General features: G+C 39.3%; 1 protein-coding gene across 4 annotated transcripts in view; it reads right to left on the minus strand.

The window, feature by feature from the left end:
• Positions 1–22038, minus strand: part of CTBP1 (C-terminal binding protein 1) — a 247211-nt gene that overhangs the window by 128819 nt on the left and 96354 nt on the right. The window lies entirely within an intron of this gene.

Below are 22038 nucleotides of genomic sequence, written 5' to 3' on the forward strand. Positions count from 1 at the left end.
CAGAGGTGAAAAATATGCCAGCACCCCACAAGAAAGGAGAATCCCAGCAGAAAAAGCTTTGCCCAGCCTAACTCAGCCACAGAGCCTCAGCAGGAGCACGCTGGACTCGTGGCAGAAAAATGCATGAGAAGAGCTGCAAAAAATTTGCTTTTCTTCATTCTTTCTGCATCCTTCTGAGGCATCTTAATTCTGCTTGCAGGGGCTGCGATGACTCAAGAGGGTGGTATATACAAAATCAATTGCTCTCCATGGGTTTAAAAGGAAAGCAGTAGGTACAGGTATGAAAAATCTGGTCAGGAATTAAATTTGACACAGTGTAATTTCAGAAATAACAAGAAAGCGTATGTGAAATTCTGAAGGTTCAAAAAAGTCTATGCAAAACAGATTTTTCTTCCTTTTTTATTTTTTTATTTTTTCAAGCAAAGAACCCCTTCCCTAGCTCACGTTTATTCAAGACACAGAAGAGATTCCACATGTGCAAATGTTAGGTTTAAAACAAATTTTCCTAAAATATACAGAAGAATTATAGTACTGCAGATGGTCCATTACAAAATACAAGAATATAAAAAAATTTTTTCAGCATCTGGAACTGCTCCACTTGGCCCCTCGGGGCTGCTCAGATATTCTTCTGCTATTGACTCCCCACTCAGGTCTAGTATTTCAGCAGAAAAAACTCTGAAGTTGGGAACACTCACTAATATTCAACTATATACTTTGCAATAAGAAAAGCAGATTTTTCTTATTATCTAAGCTGTTATTCCTTTAAATTAGATGACTAATTGCATGACTATTCCTTTAAATTAGATGACTAGGAACAAGAGTACTTTTAACTATAATGAAAAAAAATCTCTTGGAAATACTTCAAACTCAGGTAACTGAAATTCCCACCTTTAAAACCTGATATCACACAACTTCATCATAAGTTACAAGTAACTTAATAAAAACATCTTCCACATCAAGCAACAATTAAAGCAGCAATTTAGCTGCAGAGGACTATTTTACTTGCAATAATTCATGCTCTGGGGGCAGAATAATTTCTTGTTTCCTATACTAAAATGGCTATAGTTACATATATATAAATGGTTATAAATATTCATATATATTTTTATACGCGTATGTGCCCATATACATCTCTATAAACTGTATATATATGTATATAAGCTCAATATCTTTTTCTTTTGCCCATGGTGATCATTTTACATGAACAAGTGACATGCTAATATTAACAGGATACTGATATACATAAATCAAGGATGACGTCCTTCCTTCACATTTGTGGGACAGAGATGAATTAGCCTGCGTACATGTGACAGCATCACCAGGAGGGCAGCGGTACCTGCAGAAGCCACCCAAGAAAGTGGTTGAATGCAGAGGCAGCTCGTTCAGACTGAACTCAGCGCTGCCGTCTGAAGGGCTGCAGCGTTTCAGCTGTTTTATTTTAAACCAGCTCCGTATGTTTATAGGAGCTGCAAAATACACCTAATAAATACCACGCAGAGATACCCACCATAACTCTTCTACGCTGCTGCCAGCACAGTATCTTCTTGTGCTACGGAGATCTCCAGCTTGATAAAACTCTGGTCTGCATTCATATTTTCCGCAAGAGCTTTTTGCAAATGGCTCTGGCAAACCTCATCTGGGCTTCCTTCACCACAAAAGGTGGGGTCCCCATCAGCCAGGCATTTCTATTACCCTGCACTACACGCTCACCAGCTTCAGGTTTTCAGATGGAATGGCTGGCAGAAAATTCAGACCAAACTGCGAGTAAAAACTGTTGATTTTCCAATACTGGAGAGAAGCATACAAAATCCAAAACCTTATCAAAACACATTGTAAGTAAATTATATGAAGTCTAGTGATTCATATATGTACCCTCAACATTTGTAAAATTCTAGAATAACAAACTGTAAAAAAATCATCTGTAATATACAAAGGAGCATGGTTGAGAACAGTGTCTTAGAGGATTATTTAAGAGTTTTAAAGTATTTAAGAGTCTCTTGTCTATTTTCTTAACAAAGACTACTTTTACTTAATAACGTGTAGAACGAAAAGGTATTTGAAAGTCTCTCACTTTGAATTCAAAGGCAGGACTTGGCATTATACAATCACATTTCTATTACCAGCCGTTTAATTTGAAATCCTTGCATTCGTGCAGTATTTATTGCCACAGCACACAAGGCATAAGTGCAGATTTCCAAATATAATCCCCCATCTGATCTACAATTCAATTTTTATAAACTCTGTAAGTGCTGTAGTAATGTCATTCAACCTGATTTTCAAATTGAATCAAACTCTGTACTATCATCTAGAAACAGTTTCGTGATCTCCACTGTCTTGCTCTCAACAGATCTCCGAGTGAGTACATCTGAGCTGAAATACAATGTCATGAATTAATGAGAAAAATTTTTGACTGTACCTTCCATGTGCTTTCTCCCTAAAAAAGCCAAGCTGCAGGATTTTTTTCCCTTGTGTAAACAGCTATATACAAGTCATGCGAGATTCCCTGGACAGAAGTCAGGTCAATGAAAAGTCTTATTTGTTTCTCCATGTCCATCCTCTTGATCAGTCCATCAATAATGTCTTTACCAATATCCAGTGGCAAAGCTAAAAAACTCTGGTTTCTCTTGCTGAACCTATCCTCCAAAAACGCTAACAGGTAGCAAAGCAGAGACTAATTGAAATCGATTTCTGCTGAAGTGATTTTAACATCTACAAATTCTTCTGTGAAGAAAACAAAGGAGCCTTTGGCAAACAGCTCTCAAGCAGCAGTTGGAGATGGTTAGGAATTCACAAGCATATGAAGAAAACACGTTTTTACGTTTTGAACGGATTATCTTTTCTCAAAAAGAAACAATCTGGAAATTAATAGTATTAAATCAAACAATGGCAACCAGACAAAACGGTTTGCCAAGTCACAAGGTGGTCTAAATGCCACCATCACTGCGGCAGTGCTTGCCACCCAGCCTGGCGCTCAGGTCCCCGGGGAGGGGACAAGCAGCCCCGTGCCCGGCAGCTCTCCCCTGGCAAACACCAGCCACCACCCCAGGCATCGCACGGCCGGGCTGCCGGAGGGGGCACCTCACACCACACACACAGCACTCGCTGAACGCCAACATCTCGGGTGATCTCAGAGACACCCCGTGTGCCCACAAAGGAACCACTCTTTTGGAGCAACGCGCAAAATCAGAAAATGAGTGGTTTCATAAGTACATTTCAATAATAAACTACTATCTGCGCAACCGTTAAATACTACTGCCAAATAGGTTTCGCTCTTGGGAACAACAACACGCAAACAGAAATGTCAAGAGTAGAAGTAACACCTGGAGCAGGTAACAACTGTACATTAACCACGAGGGGTGGCAGAAAACACACTCACAAGGATGTTCAAATAGTTCATTTCTACAGTTCATCCTTGTTCAGCAATTCCAGTCCACATTTAACTGTACTGAAGAATAAGTGTAAGCACTTGTCTTAAATATAATATTTCCTTGTGTGGTGGTTGTGCTTTTTATTAACACAACTAAAGTATCTTGTATTACAAGCCCAGCTACGGGTATCACTGTGTGCTGTACAGGCTAAAGCTTTGCAGTTTAGCTCCACAGTTGGCTTTCCTCCTGAAAATGCCTCCACTCTTTTCCTTGCAACTACAAGTAATTAATGGCATAAAAAGTGGGGGGAAAAAAAAAAAAAAAAAAAAAAGGAAAGAAAAATAAAAACAAGTGCCTGCAGCAAGTATTTTTGGTTAGCATTTAGCTGCTGCTGGCTCTCGGTGCCCACAAAGAGTGACAAGTGTAACTTTAAAAGTGTAAGAGAACAAGCAGAAAATCTTTTCCTAGCAAGCTATCAAAAAAACAAAACACTACTGTACCACACAGTATAGTTTTCTTCTGGGTGGGCCCTGCATACAAGCCTAGAAAAAATGAAAAATATTAATTCCAAAGATACCTGATAGAACCAGAATTTCATTTCATCAAGAAAAAGAAGGAGAATGCCTCTTGACTGTTGAGAATTTCTTTGTAATTGGAAATTTTTACTATAACAATACTTTTTTAAAAAAAAAAAAAAAAAAAAAAAAAAAAAAAAAGAAGTGCCATATGACCAGGTCTGATGACACTATGGAAAAGGGTCACATCTTTTGAATATATAACCTGCTGGCATGCATCCACCTACTGAATGGAAGTTAAGTCTAAAGCCAGCAGACATCACTGGAAGTTACCACCATGCACTCAGAGCTGTAGGAGTTTTTTAAAAATCTGTTTTCCTGCTCAGTGACTGAATGGTCAACTATTGCTTCAGAAACTATATTAACCCCGCTTTAATGGAGAGATTCTACATCAGTAAAAAGAAGTGAAGGCCCTGCCACAGCCCAGCTCAGAGCGAGTTCTACAGTGAACACAACCCAAACCCAGCATCAGTCTTAATGCAGGGGGATGGTTTGTCCACCTTTGTGCATTTTTAGAATATAGAAAAGATCAAATATGAAATACAGGTTCTCAATGTGAATATTAACATAGTCATTACTTCACCAATTTCTTGGAAGACTTCTAGACAATTCAGGTTTGTGCAGATCTCATGGTTTAACCCCAGCTGGCAACTAAGCCCCACACAGCCCCTCACTCAATCCCTGCAGAAGGATGGGTAATCAGATGGGAAAAAAGTGAGAAAACTCGTGGGCTGAGGTAAAGACAGTTTAACAGGTAAAGCAAAAGCTGTGTGTGCAAGCAAAGCAAAACAAGGGATTCATTCAGCACTTCCCATCGGCAGGCAGGGTTCAGCCACCTCCAGGACAGCCGGGCTCCATCCCATGTAACGGTGACTTGGGAAGACAAACACCATCACTCTGAACGTCCCCCACTTCCTTCTCCTTTGCCCCCATTTTATATGCTGAGCATGATGTCATGGGGTGTGGGATATCCCCTGGGTCAGTTGGGGTCAGCTGTCCCAGCTGTGTCCCCTCCCAGCTCCCTCTGCACCCCCAGCCCACTCGCGGGTGGGGTGGGTGAGAGGCAGAAAAGGCCTTGACTCTCTGTGAGAACTGCTCAGCATCAACAAAAACATCCCTGTGTTATCAACACTGTTCTCAGCACAAATCCAAAACACAGCCCTGTACTATGAAGAAAATTAACTCTATCGAGCCAAAACAACATAGCTTTTAAACAAAAACAAGGTACCAAATATTAAAGTGAAAGATGAATCAGCTGCGAGCCTCACTATCCAAGTCCTGACTCACTAGGGCCAAAACCAAGGAGGTATTTACACAGAGTTCTACACATCCTGCTAAAACAAAAGGTTTTTTGTTAACTTCCAAATGAATTAACAAAAAACGTGAAACCTCTTAGTGCAACCTTCATTTTTTCTTTGCAGGAAAGTTAAGGGTTTTGTAACCTAAATCAGCTACATTTAAAAAAATCTCCACAGTAACTAGATTATCTTGTGCCTCCATGATTCTCTATTCCCTGAAGATTTAAAGCCCAGATACAAAAAACACCACTACTGAGCACTTCTGCTTTGTATTGAAACTCTCATCTAATGATGGAGTCAAAACACCTCTACACCTAGACTGGCCGTGTGGTACGACACTGAGAAGTGGATGGCACCTCCCTGGCAGCTCTACGTTGACATCAGTGTCTGTAGTAACCGGTGACCTGTGAAACAACAGATACAACTGGCTATGGATCTACTGCAGTTGATGTTCCACCCTTATTCATTAATTACAGTTACCACAGTCTGTATTTAATTACCTTTTATGAGCAGGAGGTTCAATTAGATGAGTAAATTTGCTATACAATAATGCTCCATTTATGTGGTTTCTATTATTATAAATCAGAAAATTAAAAAACTGAGATAGTGCTTATGATTCCTGATTAATGCTTCATAACAAGTAACAGCCATTCCTTTTTGATCTCGTTTCCCCTGTAGCTCACTGCCAAGACCTTCACAGTCAGGGCCCCAATCCCGTGTGGGTCAATAGTAAAGCAGCAGTACACCACTGACCCGAAAGGCATCTGCACCCAGATGAAAGAGCAAATCCAACAGCCCACGTAAACACTAGAAATCACGTTGACAAAAGCAACCAGTTCATCCTCTGCCACAACGATCCAAACCCAAACCTACAGTGGAATAGGCTGCCCAGGGAGGGGGTGGAGTCCCCATCCCTGGATGTGGTTAGGGGTCGTTTAGATGAGATGTTGGGGGATGTGGTGTAGGGGAGAAATTTGTAGAGTCGGGCTGATGGTTGGACTCAATGCTCCCAAGGGTCTTTTCCAACCTGAATGATTCTGTGATACAGAAGATGGGGCTTGCCCACTCTCCCCCATGCTGCAACTAAGAAGATCCAGAAAACTCAAGTTCAATCTCCTCTTCAGCCATAAAGCAAATAGGTAAAGATGTAAAAGATGGAGAACTGACAGGGAAATCCCTTTTCTTCCTTCACTTGCATCAAGTTGAGTGCTTTTAGAAAAAGTATTTTTCTGTATTTTACATTTAATATTTTTAAGGTCTGCCTAAATTCAGACTTTTTTTTTTTTTTTTTTTTTTTTTTAAATCAGAAGTTTTCCAGTTGTTTGGCTTGTTTTGCGCCGTGTCTGCCATGGCGCCACTACCGTGCACAGTTTTACTATTCTAAGTTTAAGAAAATAAAGTACTTCTTTTTCAAAGTAGGAAAAACAAAGAACTTAACATTTACCATATGATGGTATCAAATGCAGGGAGAAAAAAAGTATGCATTGATTCCCTTTCTGGGAAACTGGGCGAGGAGCACAGGATGTTTCAGCACAGAGAAGAACAAGTCTTTCCCCAAAAGGCAGTAACTGGGATGTACCCAGAGTCAGGGTTACAAAATCCCAGCAAATGGTGAGTGATTTTCCTTCTGGCCGGGGAGGGTTGAGCACTCCGGCAGTCCCGGGCACCCTCCAGCCCCCATCGGGCACATCCCACCTTCTCCAGCTAAAGCCTCAGGGAACAGCAAAAGATTTTCAGGTTAGCATTAAATGGTGCTACTGTTTGGTTTTTAATTGGTGGGAAGAGCCTTATTCCCCTTTTTTCTGGTTTTCAGTTACAAGTACCACCAGCAACTAAAAAAAAAAAATCTCATGGCTTGACATTCTTCAAGACAGGTCTGGTTAAAAGTAAGGCAGTGAAACCAGTGCTATGATACAGAAAATATTTGCTCATTCATGCACTAGGTTCAACAGGCACTTTGCAATTCTGAACCGGACTTTCAGATTATTCAGGAAAAAAAAAAATATATCTGTAAAGCTTTTTGTAATTTTATTTTTAATTTTTAAAAAAACGTATTTTCCCTCCTCAATGTAAAGAAAGCATCCACATCTAAAAGAAGTTATTTTCCACCCACATAACGATTCCACCTATAATAAAAGGTCACTTATTACCCCACTTTATGAACACAAAAGAAACCTCCAGCTGAATGGGGTCTCCACTGAGGAGAACAGATGGGCCAAGCATATAACATAGCACTGCTGTATTGACTGGTGATGGAACCGAAAGCGCATCGCCATGGCAACTCCTTTACTGCCTCCTCCCTCAAGACAACAAGAAATAGCTCACGAGAGGTATTTTAGGAAATTCATAAAAAGGAGAAAAATTGTGTTTCTTGCTTTCCAATTATTTAAAATGTACCTATAAAAGGTGCATTCAGGAAACTGGTGGATGGCATTTACTTCCACAAAGTGAAAAATAATCTTTGCCTGTGTCGTAAAGACTTTGCGATGAATGCCGGGTATCGATCATCCTTCTAAAATGTTAACTGCAAACTTTATGGCGCTTCCACTAAAAAATCCTCATGCTGATTTTCTGATCTATCTGATTGTGTTTTTTTTATTTTCCTAATTAGATAAAGAGAGCTGTCTGAAGCAAGGTCTAATGAAAACCAGCCTATTTCTTCTCTGCAAATGGTCTGACCTTACCTGGAGGTTACACCTACCTGCGATGCTCACATCATTTTTTTGTATCACTATTGCATTTAATCATTATGAATGCTGAGGACTCCTCATGCTTTGCAAAAATCCCTTAAAAACAGAAAGAGAACAAGACTGCACCAAAAACAAGACCACATTCCCCAGCGCGAGGGAGGGAACGGAAAGCGGGTGGGTGCCAGCGAACTCCAACTTTTTTTAAGCAGGATATCCCCAAGCTTTTAAACAATAATAAATGCTTCATTCTCAAAATACAGTTCTCTGAAGTGCTTGTTTCCTTCCAACTGAAATTAATTGCGTTTTAATTTTCAGTAGAAGATTCCATCTCTATTTTCAGACTTGTTTACAGCCATATACGTCATACAGACATTAAAACCGTGATAGATATTATTTACAAAATGATAGATCTCTGAACGCAAACTGCTTATTAAATAGTCCTAGTGAAATTCTTGCAGAAAGCTTAAGAAACTAATAAACATATTTGATTTTTATAGCATTACCTCAAACCACCAGGAACATAACCCAAAGCAGTTCCAGCTGTTTCATGTATACTTGAATAATTTTGGAAACTTTCATTTCTGACGCACCCCTGAAGGGCCCCACTTAGATTGTAAATGTTTTTGTTTTGGTTGGCAGAAGCCCCTGTACAATCTCTGACTTAATATCAGCTTTAAAGCAATAATAAAAATAATAATCTCACTCGCATGCCAAACCACCCATACTGCTGCGGACCCCAGGGGAGGGACCAGCTGTGGGAATCCGGCTCATCAGTTCCCATCGTGTTTTCTTAACTCTCTGCAAATTTGAAGATGCTGTAATGGAGCTTTCCTTGCCCTGACCTCTGGGCAGCTGAATGCAGTTGCTTTCCGTAATTAAGCAGTCCCAGCCCTGGCACAGTAGGCTGCGTTCAGCTGTTGCAACTCAGGGTAAGAACAACCAAACTACACAGGATTTCTGAAGATTAAAGATTTTTGGGGAACGGTCACAAAGTTTCCCAAACGTAGGTACAGCACGCAACAGAAACATAACACATACTGTTTGACCACTAGTTTTTTTCTTGTTGTATTCTGAAACTCAGTGGGTTTTACACCCACACCTAGGAAGTGTCACTATTTAAAATGTGATTTTCGTTGGCTTTTCCTTGCTTCTTTTTTTCTTAAGGCATCAAGCATTATCCTTCAGAAAAAGCCAGAAAATGGCAGAAAATGTCTCCATAGCCCTGCTCAACCGCTTGCCACTGCACAGGTCACCTTCCCTCATCTCTTCTGTTTCCATTTTACAACACACACTTCACGCTGAAGCATTTCCACTCCTTTCCGTACTGAACCCACCAGACAATGCTCCTTGTCACTGAGAGCTCCTGACACTGTGAGAGCTGTAGATGATGGGACCTTTGCTTTCTGCTGCTCAGAAACACCTGGCTCCATCCCCAGACTCTGGCACGCCCATCACACTGCACTCTCTGCTGCGTTAGCCACCTTCTGCACACCCCTCAGCACTGACAAACTGAGGGTTTCACCTTGGGCTTAAAAATTACAACTTTATATTTAGCTTGAAATTGTCTAAGGACACCTTTGACTTTTTTTTTTTTCTCTTGGAATATCAAAGTATCTCTCTTCTGTCTCAGATGACGTCTCCCAGGCCTTTAAATCATTCCCGTGCATCTTCTCCAAAACTTTTCCCACTTGATACTATGACCCACCTGCCTCAGCCCCACTGGAAAAACCATCCGCTGTGTCTGAAACAGAAGCGATACCTCATTTTGGCCACAGCCCCACAACGAAAGCTTAGGAAGCTTACACTTAAATGCCAACCCAACCTAATTCGGAGTCACTGCTCCTTGAGATAACCCACCACCATAAGGATGACATGTAGCTTTTTCTTCTGCGCATCAGACTTCACCTTTCAGTGTATTAAATTGTATATTAAATTAATCCCCATTAAATCAGAGCCATCCAGAGCCAGACCCCATCTGTGCCTACGACTATTTCTCTTCAGTAATTTCCATCTTTTGTCTCAACTATAAAGCTCATCAGTGATGTCTTTAATTTTTTTACTTATCATGGATAAAAATGACAACAAGGATTAAGACAAAAAATAATTCTCTAGAGGACTTTGGTACAAACTTCCCATTTTTAATCCACTTAATCTTTACAGTGTCCATTTGTATCATTCCAGTTTTCTAATTAAATGTTGTGTGGTATCAAGTCAAATGTCATAGAGAATCCTAGATTGTTAAATCAACACCATTATCCTCATTAAAAATAATCCTATAAAAAGACCCTTCAGTTTGATAATTTATATTCTGTAAATCTGTGTAGACTACTGTTAATTTTATTTCCATAGTTTCAACCCACACCATTATTTCTTCAACATGTGGCAAGCAAACTAGTTGTACAGGCAAACAGAAGTTGTAATCAGCAGAAAGTAATTTATATCATGGAAAAAAACTACTCAAAACCTTTTGAAGCTAAACCTGAGTTAAATCAGGCACCACTGAACGCAGGTATCTGAGTTGCAGCTATGACAGCATTTTAGGAAGATCTACCTCAACCAGGGACCTCCCTGATGCACCATTCATACTCATGTGGAAAAACCCAGTTATTCAAAACAGGAGAAAGACTCTTGATCTTCAAAAAATATCTCCTGGCCTCTTTGTTCACCAGACCACACCTCAGTAACTAAAAAAAAAAAATGGTTCTGAATTCAGTGAAGGAAGAGAAAGGCACAATAATATTCACAGAGCTGCGGTGACATAAAGATAACGGTGCATTAGAAAACTTGTTTTGTCATTATATTGCACTGAGTAAATAGAAAACATAATTAATAAGGACAGGCATGTTAATTTTGGTTCCTTTCAAAACCTGGAGGCAAGGGGAGGAGAAGGGGGAATGACAATATTTGGCAATAGGAAGAAAAACAGTTGCAAATGAGACATTTTTCAACCCCCTTAACTAGCTTTAGTAACAACTGAGAATAAAAATAAACTTATAAACACTTTTGTGTCCTTTAGAGTGCTCAATTTAAACAGCATATTTAATCTAAGTCATATGTAACATTATAACAATGCTCTTTTTGCCCTCAATATGAGTTAAGAATATTAAATATGTATGTGAAATAGTAGCCCATGCTGGAATGTCTCCAGAATTAAATTCTTAATATGAGGGTTTTTTCATCTCCCTTTCTTTTTTCTTTTTTTTTTACTTCAAGCCGCAAAGATATTCAAAACTAGGTCAAGCTTACAACACCCAACAAAAGTAAAAGGATCTGCAATTTCTGGGATTAATTTTTTTTAAAAGTATCTTCCTTTAAAATTTACCCTAAAAAGACTTTCCATTTCCTTTATGAAAAGGACAAATACAGATACGGATTTCTCTATCTCCCTGGAAACAAACATACACAAAAATAAGGTAACTGCTAAAACACAGCTTTCTTCCTAACCTCGCTAGGCATTACTGTTCTGAAATTATATCTACTATCAAGTAGAGTCACTCAAACTGTATGTCCTCTAGGGACTAATACACGGCGCAAAACATACAGAATTTCTAAGAAATTAAAAGAAACCAGATACCCAGTTTTTAGGAATAAATGTGTATAAAAATAAACATGACTCTCTGGTTTGCTTCATGTATAACTAAAAGGGACATACACAGCAACCTTAAACTACCAGCAACTGCCTCTTCATTTGCATTTTATCACTTTCTGAATTCTAACAGATGCCAAAGTCAACTTTCTATTATTTTTTAAATAGGAAAATGGAAAAGTAAGAGAAGGAGTGGAGGCATTGCGTTCCCCTCTGCTGTCTGTCCTACATGCCCCTGATGTGCCAAGAGACCCTACCATTTCTCCACCCAAGCAGAAAATCATGTGGCCACAGATCTTGTACAGATAATGGGATACACCTTCTGCCAGCAAAACTGAGGAACAAACCGGTTCAACTTGTAACAGACCCCCACTAGCCACTCTCCTCCATCCCCATTCAAACACCAGGGAGACAACACAGTGCTTCCCAATCACTCCATGCTCCTCCACCATTATTAAAAGACACATCTTCCACCTTTTTCTGTAGCGTTAATTATCATCCTTGCAAAAACCTACTTGCCTTTTAGATATGGCTTGCAGACTTCATTACAGCTTTCAGTGGAAAAGTGACTTACCTAACTAAAACCACATTTAACAAGACAAACTCTAAACAAGCGTAAATTTAAATTTCAAATTCCATCTCTCTGAAAAAATGCTGCAGCCAGATCAAAGAAATCAAATTGGCTGTGTTGCTGCAACACATGAAAAACACCAACTCATACTGCTAGAGCTGTGGAAGTGATGAGGTGGGATGCTTGAGAGAGGGACTGACAGCACCAAGGAGAAGCAAACCCTGACAGGGAGGAGACCTGTAATCCCCCAATTAACTAACACCAGCCTCTGTAGTAGATACTGCGAGGATCTCATACAATGAGGGCACGCACCTAAGGAAATATTGTCTCAAATATTTTGAGCCTGGGTAGAGGTTCAATGGTGAAACTAGTTCTCAGTCAAGTCTGTGATAAATGACCAAAAGTTGTGTTGGTAATGGGGCAAAGTAAATATTAACAGTGATTAACAAATAAATGCTGGTCTACTAAACTTATGGTCAATACTGAATACCCAGGAATGGCTTTGGAACCACACACCACCAGTAGTAACCAGTGGAACAGCAATAATCTGGAAAGAAGAAACAACCAACAAAGAAAACCTTAGCATAAAACCATACAACAACTTCGGTTGGAAAGGAGCACAGGAGATCATCTGGTCCAACCCAACCTCCTTCTCAGAACAGGGGTCCAAAACACAATTTGTACACTACTCATTCCTGATGGTTTGGGAAACATATATACTGGTCAAGAATTCCAAGTAATGCCATAAAGTTATAGTACCACCAGAGACAGAAGGATGCTCAAACACAAGTAACTAGAAGACCAAATCCAAGTTGTGGTCAAGGTTTATTAACAGCTAGTAACTGAAACAGTCTAGAGATATGAGGCCATTTACAATGTTTAAATAAATCATCATGGATTAGTGTCTCCTTAGCACAGGAGGCTTTACCAATCGGATGAAACTTCCTTGAGGCACCCAGGAAGTGCTACGGTTAGACAGAATGAAGAAGGTGCCAAATTGCTGATAGAACATCAAGTGATCCAGTTGGATCAAGACAAAAATAGATTTGCAAAAAGACCTAATAAATGAAATGAGGAGCTGGGCAAAAGATTCTGGATTCCTCTATAGGGCTTGACATCCTCACCTCCAAATAAAACCAGTACTGTGTTTTAACCAAAGAAAATGCGTACTAACCTAAAGAAAATGTGTACTGACCTAACAGTACTTGTCTTGAGCTGTGTATTTCTGTGTTAAAAAAGGTGGAATTGTACTATGAAAACCCTATATCAGTTCTTCTTTTCTCTCATGTGGTCTACAAAGAGTTAAAATGAAAATCAAAATTCATATTTTCAGCAACGCTGAAGCTGCCTGATGACTGCGAAAGGTTAGCGCTGGGCCAGGTGGGAAGGAAGTCGACTGGAGTTTCCAAATTTAAGCAGTAATTTCCAAAGAGTCAATATACATCCAAGAAAGTGCTCAACGACCTCAGTTAAAAGGCTCCTGTTGGAACCTTTCCACCACAAGTGGGTGGGAATTCAGTGCCTTGGTCCCCTCCCTGTAGCCTGATGGACCAGCAGCGGGAGACTCCTACCACCGCCAACTAAAAAGCCTTTCATATTAGGACAACCTTCTGTCAGAATTCTTTTGTGACAATGGCAGATAATCACACTAAATTATGAATAAAAGACACAGTGACTTCTTTCTGGAAAAGCACCAAAACTGAGGGGAAAAGGCTCTTGAAAATATTTCTAATAGATCTTTGACAAATTATTTGTCTACAGCTTACCAGTCAACATATCTTGGCATGAAGAAGGTACAATCCCAATAGCATTTGTTATCTTGAACTAATTTACATATAAATAGGAATGTATTTATATAAATGTAACATAAATTTATATTAAACCAATTTATAATTAGAAAGGCATAGAGCCAAAATAAAAAGAAACAATGGATAAGGTTTAAAACACAGATGCTATTCCCCTGACTCTTGTAGGGGTTTTCCTGATATACAGGGAAAAGTATAAAGCAATACTAAGACTTCAGTCACTAAAATCTCTTGCTGATAAGCTGCAGTGACTTCCCAAGGTATTTCCAGAACTCCTCAAATCACTAGGAGCTTTAACTAATATTCCCTCTCACTGCCACCTGGTTTGCTTGAAAAAAAATTGCATTACAGTTATGCAATGCTTCTTTAAGCCATGGAAACCCAGGCAAAATTTTGTTTATTGGTATCCGAATCCCTGTATAAAACAGCAACATTCAGATATTTCCTGGCAACCGGCCCCACAATTTACAAGCCCACATCACTTTGCAAATATATATGGCAAGATATTTATTGCAACCCATCCAAAGTTTCTTCACTGTTGATTCAGTATCTCTTCCCGTACTCCTGCTGAACGTTTACATAAGCTGATTGCTTTTAATCTTTATGTATTTGCTTTAGATGTGCCCTGACAACCACTTGGAAAAGTGGCATTTTCCTGACAAAATGAATCATTTGCCTTCTACCACCAAGTTGCAGATCTCTGTTACCAAAATAGAAAGGCTAGAACATGCCCTAGGAAGTCTCTTTATCCGCTCTGAAATTAAAGGGAGCAGATGTATTCAATTTGAAAATCCAGTGATAATAAAAATTTTTTTAAGAAACAAAAGTGACAGGATTTCCAGAAGTATGGGCTAGTAACGGGAACAAAATATTGCAAGGAGTGGATTGCAAGAGGGATAATTGCACAATTCCTTTCTAAGTCAAAGTACTGACACCACGTTCTGCTGAGAAAACATTTTTGTCCCTCTGATTTAATGATAAATTTCATGTGACTTTTCTTGGTTGGAGGAACAGAAACAAAATCAAAACACTGTCCTGACGTGTTTTCATTGAACATCTCCTTTAAGAAATAAACTTAATCTCTTTTTTTGTTACACAAAGTATTATTTTCGGCCTGAACAAGGGGGGCAAAAAGAAAATAACCACAATCGTTCTCAAACTGAGAATCCATTAGAGGTCTAAAAACCTTTTGAAGGAAGAACAGACTTTGATTTCCAGCCCTATATTCCAGTTTCCACCACCTTTGCTTAGCAAACAGTGCTCAGTGCTAAACTTCTCAACCAGAGCATCTCTAACAGTCTCACCCTCCTCAAACTCCTCATGTCCTTTCACAGTATTAACTACTTCTGCTTTTTTAAGCCTTGACCTTCCCAAGGCTATCCCTCCCTTTTTTGATTTTATTTCTGACATCCCTCCCTTCCCAGAAATGAATCCTTCCAACACCCACTGAGGTTCAGATGCTGACATCCTGCATTTTCCTCTGCCCATCCAGTTCCTTGGTCTGAGCGAACTCCAGCATCTTTATGCTGCCAGCTCAAACTCCGTGCTTCTCCAAGACAAAACTAAATTTAAATTTTGCAGAGGTACAGAACGCTCATTCAATAGCTATCATTTCACTCTCCATCCTCCCCTGAGATTCCGTCTGTCTCCAATTACTCATCTCAGCAGATAATACCATCGGGTTGCTGCTTCACAGCAGAACATCGTCAGTAATGGGTCTCCCACTCTTCCTGGGCCATTTTGGCCAGACCTAAGTTGTGCTACTTCTACTTTGGAAAAAAAAAAGAAAAAAACCACCACTGATGAGGAACACAATTTTTTCTTATGTCCTTGAAATCACGTACTATATGTTTTCCTAATGGCCCTGATGAAAACCATGGTCCACCACTAAGTCTTTGCCCAATATCACTACTTGCCTATTTTTTTCCCTTGTTCTTTTCATCATTTCTCTCTTTAGGCCCCTGCATTTACCTGGCTTTTTGCAAGTCAGGCCCAACTCAAGATTATTCACCCTGCTATCATGTAAAAGATGTAACTACAGTTGCTCACCTTCACGTTCTATCTCCTAAGGATACACAACACCATTTGCTTTCTTTCTCTATTTGCCTTCACACTTTTTGGCTTTTATAGACTGTATTATTTCTAAGTATACATCTTTTTTCCCTTAACGAAAAATGCCACAGCAATGTCTCCTTGTTATAACAACACAAATCATGATTACTAGTCACCAGCATAAATGTCCAGCAAGTGACAAATGCACTTCTGGGCTGGGTTTTTTTGATGAAAAACCATTTGCTTTAGAGTGGTTTCCTACTACTAGCTTACTTCATATGCAAGTTGAAATATAGAGTGACCTTTCCATATGGCCCTTTCAACATATGGAAAAAAAAATACAGACGCATAAATATTTTGTATAAACCAGAGATAAACTGCAAAGCATCCTTCAGCTCCAATTTATCTCCTTTGTACTGATACCATAATTTAGAACAATTAAAATGTTCCAAGGTTTGTCTTTGGTAACAACTAACATTTCTAAAGCACTTTTTCAGAACATTGTTTTTGAAAGAATGGGCTATAAAGGTCTTCAGTAGCAATCGAGAAGGTCTTTTGTGAAGGAAAATACCAGTTACTGATGCCTATTAGACAATCAAATGTGTCCCTGAGTGGGCATGTACACTCTCATTCTCAGAACAAACCTGCTGATGACTGAGCTACTGCTTTCAAAGATATTAGTATTTTCCTTCAAAATTCTTCAGAAAGTAGTTTTGGCTTTTTTTAAACAGTAATTCCAATATATTTCAAATCATGTGAATAATGATCTCAGGTTATTTAACCAAAATAGATCATCACGTGGGTACAGGCACAGCCAGAATTGTCTTTATTTTCCATGAAAAGAAGGTGCAATACCATAAAATTAGACCCACATGGAGAAATGACAGGATGGAGTTTACTAGTATGTCCCAAAACCTGAAAAACAGACTTGATCTAAAAAAAAACCCACCCCAACCTCTCAGACTCTTCTACCTGATCAACATTCAACCGCTTCATGCAAGGGATGTGCGTAGCCAGCTTTGTGACACAGTAGTACCCACAAGCAGATTTACAGACCTAAAAGCATTAATTTACTGTTTTCCTGGAGGTAAACAAAATAAAATGGTGTCTTCCCAAGGTGTCACAATCCCACTCCACATCGGGAAATGGCAATCCCATACACTGGCTGTCCTCCACAAGCACAATGTCCACACCCACAAACAACCCATCTCCAGCAAGGGATGCAGTCTGGTGGTCTCCCAAGAGCCAGCCCTAAAAAGGTCCCAGCTGGATGAAGTAAATCTCTACAAGCCTCTATTGCAGTAAGCAGGACATGCTGCTCCCACCAACTGACATTCCAAGGTGGCCCAGTTCAATGTGCCACAGGGATGTAAAAAGCTCCCGTCGTTCAGGCGCTTCCTTTTCAAGAAGATAAAAAAGCCAAAAGGCACTGGTGGAGACACAAGCAGGCAATGTTGGGGGTATATAATCCAAGCACAGAGGCTGTTGGGAATATTAATCCAATGGGCTCCACGAGCTCAAGGGAAGACGGCATGTCAGGACTCTGAAAGACCGCTGCGACTTTAGGAGCATCCATAAACATGGCACTAGCCCTGACCACAATGCAGTACAGCTGTTTCATAGTAACCTTGATCCATCAGGGAAAGAAGAGTAAGAGCAAACGAAATATGAACTCCACAGAAAGCTGATTTGAACAATACAGATACTGTGCCATTCCATCTTCTATTACAGCAATGTCACTATACGGTTTACAGCCCACATTCTTTTCTTGACATAGGTCTACCTATAGCAAAAAGGTTCCTCAGCAGCAGCATACCCGAACTGTAACTAGCTGTGTTATCTGCTTCTCCTTATCTTCACATGTTAAAATTGAGTTAATCTCTCAGCAGAAATGCACAGATTGCTGTCCTTGTAACATGTGCACCATATCCCATACAAGCCTCATTGATGCTACGTGATCATCAGCTGGAAGAAACAAAGCACTGCAGCATAATAAAAACTGGAGGCACATGTGGACCAGAAGAAATACTCCTTACTAATAAACTCAGAATCTTTAACATAAAAAAAACTGTGTCCCATTCTCTAACATTCCTGGTGAGGGTACTTTACAGGTTGTTTGCCCACAATCCTCTTCAAAGGGTTGATCCATTCTTTCCCCAGCTGCTCCCACGAATACATACTGCCCCGTACTAAATGCAGTAAGTCTAGATGTGCTGCACTTCACCATCTGCTTTATTCCCACTTTAATCCAGCTCCCACCTGACTGGCAGGGCCCAAAGTCCTGTGACAGAAGATATCTGGGCACAGCAATGTGGGGCTCAGCTGGGAGCTTCCCGTTGAGAGACTGCCAACATTTCCTTGCATCCACCCTTCTTACTATGCCTCCCGTACCCACAGGAAATGTGAAATTACTATTAATTATGCCCTCTCGCCTGACCCATTTTTATCTTGAAATAGCAGTATCTGGGATGGGCTAAAAACAGAAAGAAAAAAAAAAAAAAAAAGAGGAGGGAAGCTACACATTTGGCTTCCTGAATAACTCCTCTTAGAAAAGCCAACTCTGTTCTGATTTTCTCCACTATTTTTTCCTCTTTCTTTCCTTTCTTCTTCAACTTCTCTTCTGTATCTTCCTTTTGTTTCTCTCTGCAAGAAGAGGAATCAGGTTAGGAAAAAGGAACGATGGGGAACGCTGATCTAAATTGCTTCACATCTTCAAAAATGTGGAGAGAAAATGATGGGGCGTGGGAAGGGAATGGAACCCTGTGGGTTTTCTTTTCCAAAGATGACTTTCTTTTTCCTTCTGGCTCATGACTGAAGGAGATATGAGAGAATAAGAACTGCTGGAGATTTTGGCAAATATTGAAAAAGGAGAAACATGCAACTACAATTATTTGGAGAATAAGAAGCAAATGCTAAAGAAAAATCAACCCGACAAATACAGACTGTGGTCTCTTTCCAAAGGGAAAAGGCTTTATTCAGTTCGAATCAAATCCGTTTGTTTTTCACATTAATTCAAGCATGGATTTCATATAATATTCACAAATACATATGTCAAATAGAGCGGTGCATACCAGTTTAGATGAATCAGAAAACATTCCTCTATTGTAAGAGGTAAGACACGCAGTTTTGTTTCCTGAAGGTTGACAAGGAACCAGAAAGAAATAAAAGCATGACCTTAATATTGTAACTAAACAACATCAAAATGTTCTTGTCTACAAATTCCAAGGTACCACGACGCACTTCGTTTACACTGATTTTTGCAAAGACAATAATATAGAATAAAACCATCTCCAGCGTTCTGCACTGTTGTCTGGAACAAGGGTAATTTCTGGTTCAGAAGAGAGGACCCTCATAAGAAAAGCAGGGTACACAAACATGTCTGGGATCTGAAACACAGGTTTTGTTCCTGCAGCCCATGAGCCATTTTCCAGGCACCCAAGAAGAAGGCACCATGCTAGAGCTGCCAACAGAGATCCTTGTTTCTCTCTGAAATAGCTAGCAAGTCTTTCCTCATCACCCTTGCAAAAAACAACACCAGAATGAGACCTGTTAAGCGACCAACACAGAATGCAAATACAGAAAGTAAATATTTATTTAAACACAAACCAGTCTTGGGGCATCCTTTTGTGATTTTGTTTTCTTACTTGTGACCTTCAGGAAGGAAGGACACGTTCAAAACCTCAGTGACTGTTCGTTTGCAGAGGTAATACCATACATGCAATAAACCTAGGACAAGCACCTAATTATTTGCTTTCACCAACCAACTGCATCAGCAAAAACATTTTGTTTGGTTTTAACTCATTTAAATTAGAGGTATCTTTCACCAAGATGAAAGTTTTCCAGAGAAACAAGGTTTGCACTTAGTGACACTTTCAGAAAGACACAAGAAATAATATAAAATAACTACTATTTCTGTCTCCTGACAGGCTTGTTGGAGTATTTTAAAACAGCTTTCTAAAATAAACGGATTTTTTTTTCCTGCACAGATTTACCATCAGGGAATCAAATCCTATCCTTATAAGGTTACAACAAAACAAAAATCCTGAAAAGAAGTACAACATCAAGTCCATTTTTTAACTCAGGAAACAGGGATACTAATTATACAACTAAGTTTAAAATCAGTTTCTTGAGAAATAGCAATAATCAGATGCTTAGTAAATAATCTTCCCAATTATCGCCGCCTTTGTCCTTCATCCCAAATCATTCCTCTCCATCTTGACTATTAGAGCTACAAAGCCGAAAAAGAGATTTTGTATCTACAGGCAGTATTCAGGCTTTACCCGCGGAAATATTTTTATACACGCAAACATGGTTACTTTTACCATTAAAAACTCTCACTGCTATGGCAAGGCAGAAATTACTTAAACGACTTAGGCTACAAGCACCGACACTGAATCTGTAATAAAACCACAATAGATGCAAAAGGAAAGGGGAAAAAAAAAAAAATCAGCATTAAACATTGGAGAAAGATCTTAAGAATAATGGCCTCTAAAATAGTTTACAAGAATCTAAAATAATGTCTGTGCTAAGCTAACACAGAAATCAAACTATGTGAAAAGAAAATCAATATTAGGATTAATGCTCCAGTTCTCTGCAAAGCAGGAAAAAATGCAGCAAAAAAGCTTGAAAAGCCAAGGTTTTCTTTTCTGTTTTATCAAATTTTTGCTGGGGACTTTATTCTATTTAAGAAGTTTCACGAGAAGCAAATTGCTCCGAAGCTGAAGCTCACCCAGGGTTAACTGCAACACCAAATGCAGGCCGTTTCCTGCAGGTTTTTTTTTTTTTTTTTTAAAAATGTAAATATGATCATAATACAAAGAAACAAAGGACACTGCTATGACTTACAAGCATGTTACATTTCTGTTGTCTGCAGTATTCAAAGTCTGTGTAAGTAAACTTTAAAGAATGTTGAGAGGAGGTATTTTCATTCCCTTTTTCATTATCCAACACTACAAGCTGAATCGTATGTAAGATTTAACTGTACTACATACAAAAGCAGCGGCACACCAGTGAGCACTTCATTAATTAAAAGCCAGAAAAGGAAGTTTGCTAAACGAAGCAAATGTTCTTATCACTCCTATCTATATTCATTAAAACTGACAGGAAACCAAATATCACCATCTGTCTACTTGCAATAAAGACACTAAAAACAGCTCCGGGGTAGAAGAATAATATAAAGTATAAAACTGCAGTTTTTCAAGTTTCAGTTTTAAATGGACAAGAGAGAAACTGATGTCAGACAGGGGGGAATAAAGGATGACAAGGAGCTGGTACATGAGACTGGAAAAGAAATTACATGTTTCAGAAGATAAACTGAAGCCCCGTTGAAATTTTACAAAACATATGACGAACCTAAAGTTTGCTCCGTATTTCTCATTCAGATCAACGGGTCTGCAAAAAGCCAAGTATTGCAATAGCGGCTTATTTGCCTATTTTGAAATAACTGATACTAAAAACATTCAGAAAACTATATCACGTTACATAAACTGCAAAGTTTTAATGCTCAAGCAAGTCCCAGGAAACATTTTTGTGGCTTTATTATGTACTGATGCACTGTCTTTCTATTTACAAGAGGTAATTTTTTTTTCATCATTCCTATATATGGATTTAGCCTGTAAGTCAGCAACTCGGTATAAAAGTTGAATAAGATTTGTTGAAAGAGAACAGCAGAGGTACTAACTTAGCTCTGAAAAACATACCACAACTCACACCAGCGGTTGCAGAGGTCAACCAAAGGTCACTGATTTAAGGTAGTTTCCAGCGGTTGTACAGTTCCTATCTTCTAATAACCGCCCTTTTTTGCACTTCAGGGTAGAGGAAAGACGAAACAAATAGACGGTAATAAGATATTTAATGACAGAAATGAAAATAAACTACTGCTCCCATTTTCACCAGCATAGCTCCGCGGTGTTAATTCTGCACCATACCCCCGCTGCATTTTGCATAGCAATGAAAAGCCCTTCCAGTACCTCTCAATGCTGCATAAAATATTAGCTCTACAGCCACAGTTTTTAAGACTAAATAAGGTTAAAGTAATTTAAGGCTGAGATAAACAGAAAAAGAAAATTCATTGTTTAAACTGCCGCCCAACTC

This window comes from Athene noctua, chromosome 4 (assembly GCF_965140245.1).
Source record: "Athene noctua chromosome 4, bAthNoc1.hap1.1, whole genome shotgun sequence".
Classification (NCBI taxonomy): Eukaryota; Metazoa; Chordata; class Aves; order Strigiformes; family Strigidae; genus Athene; species Athene noctua.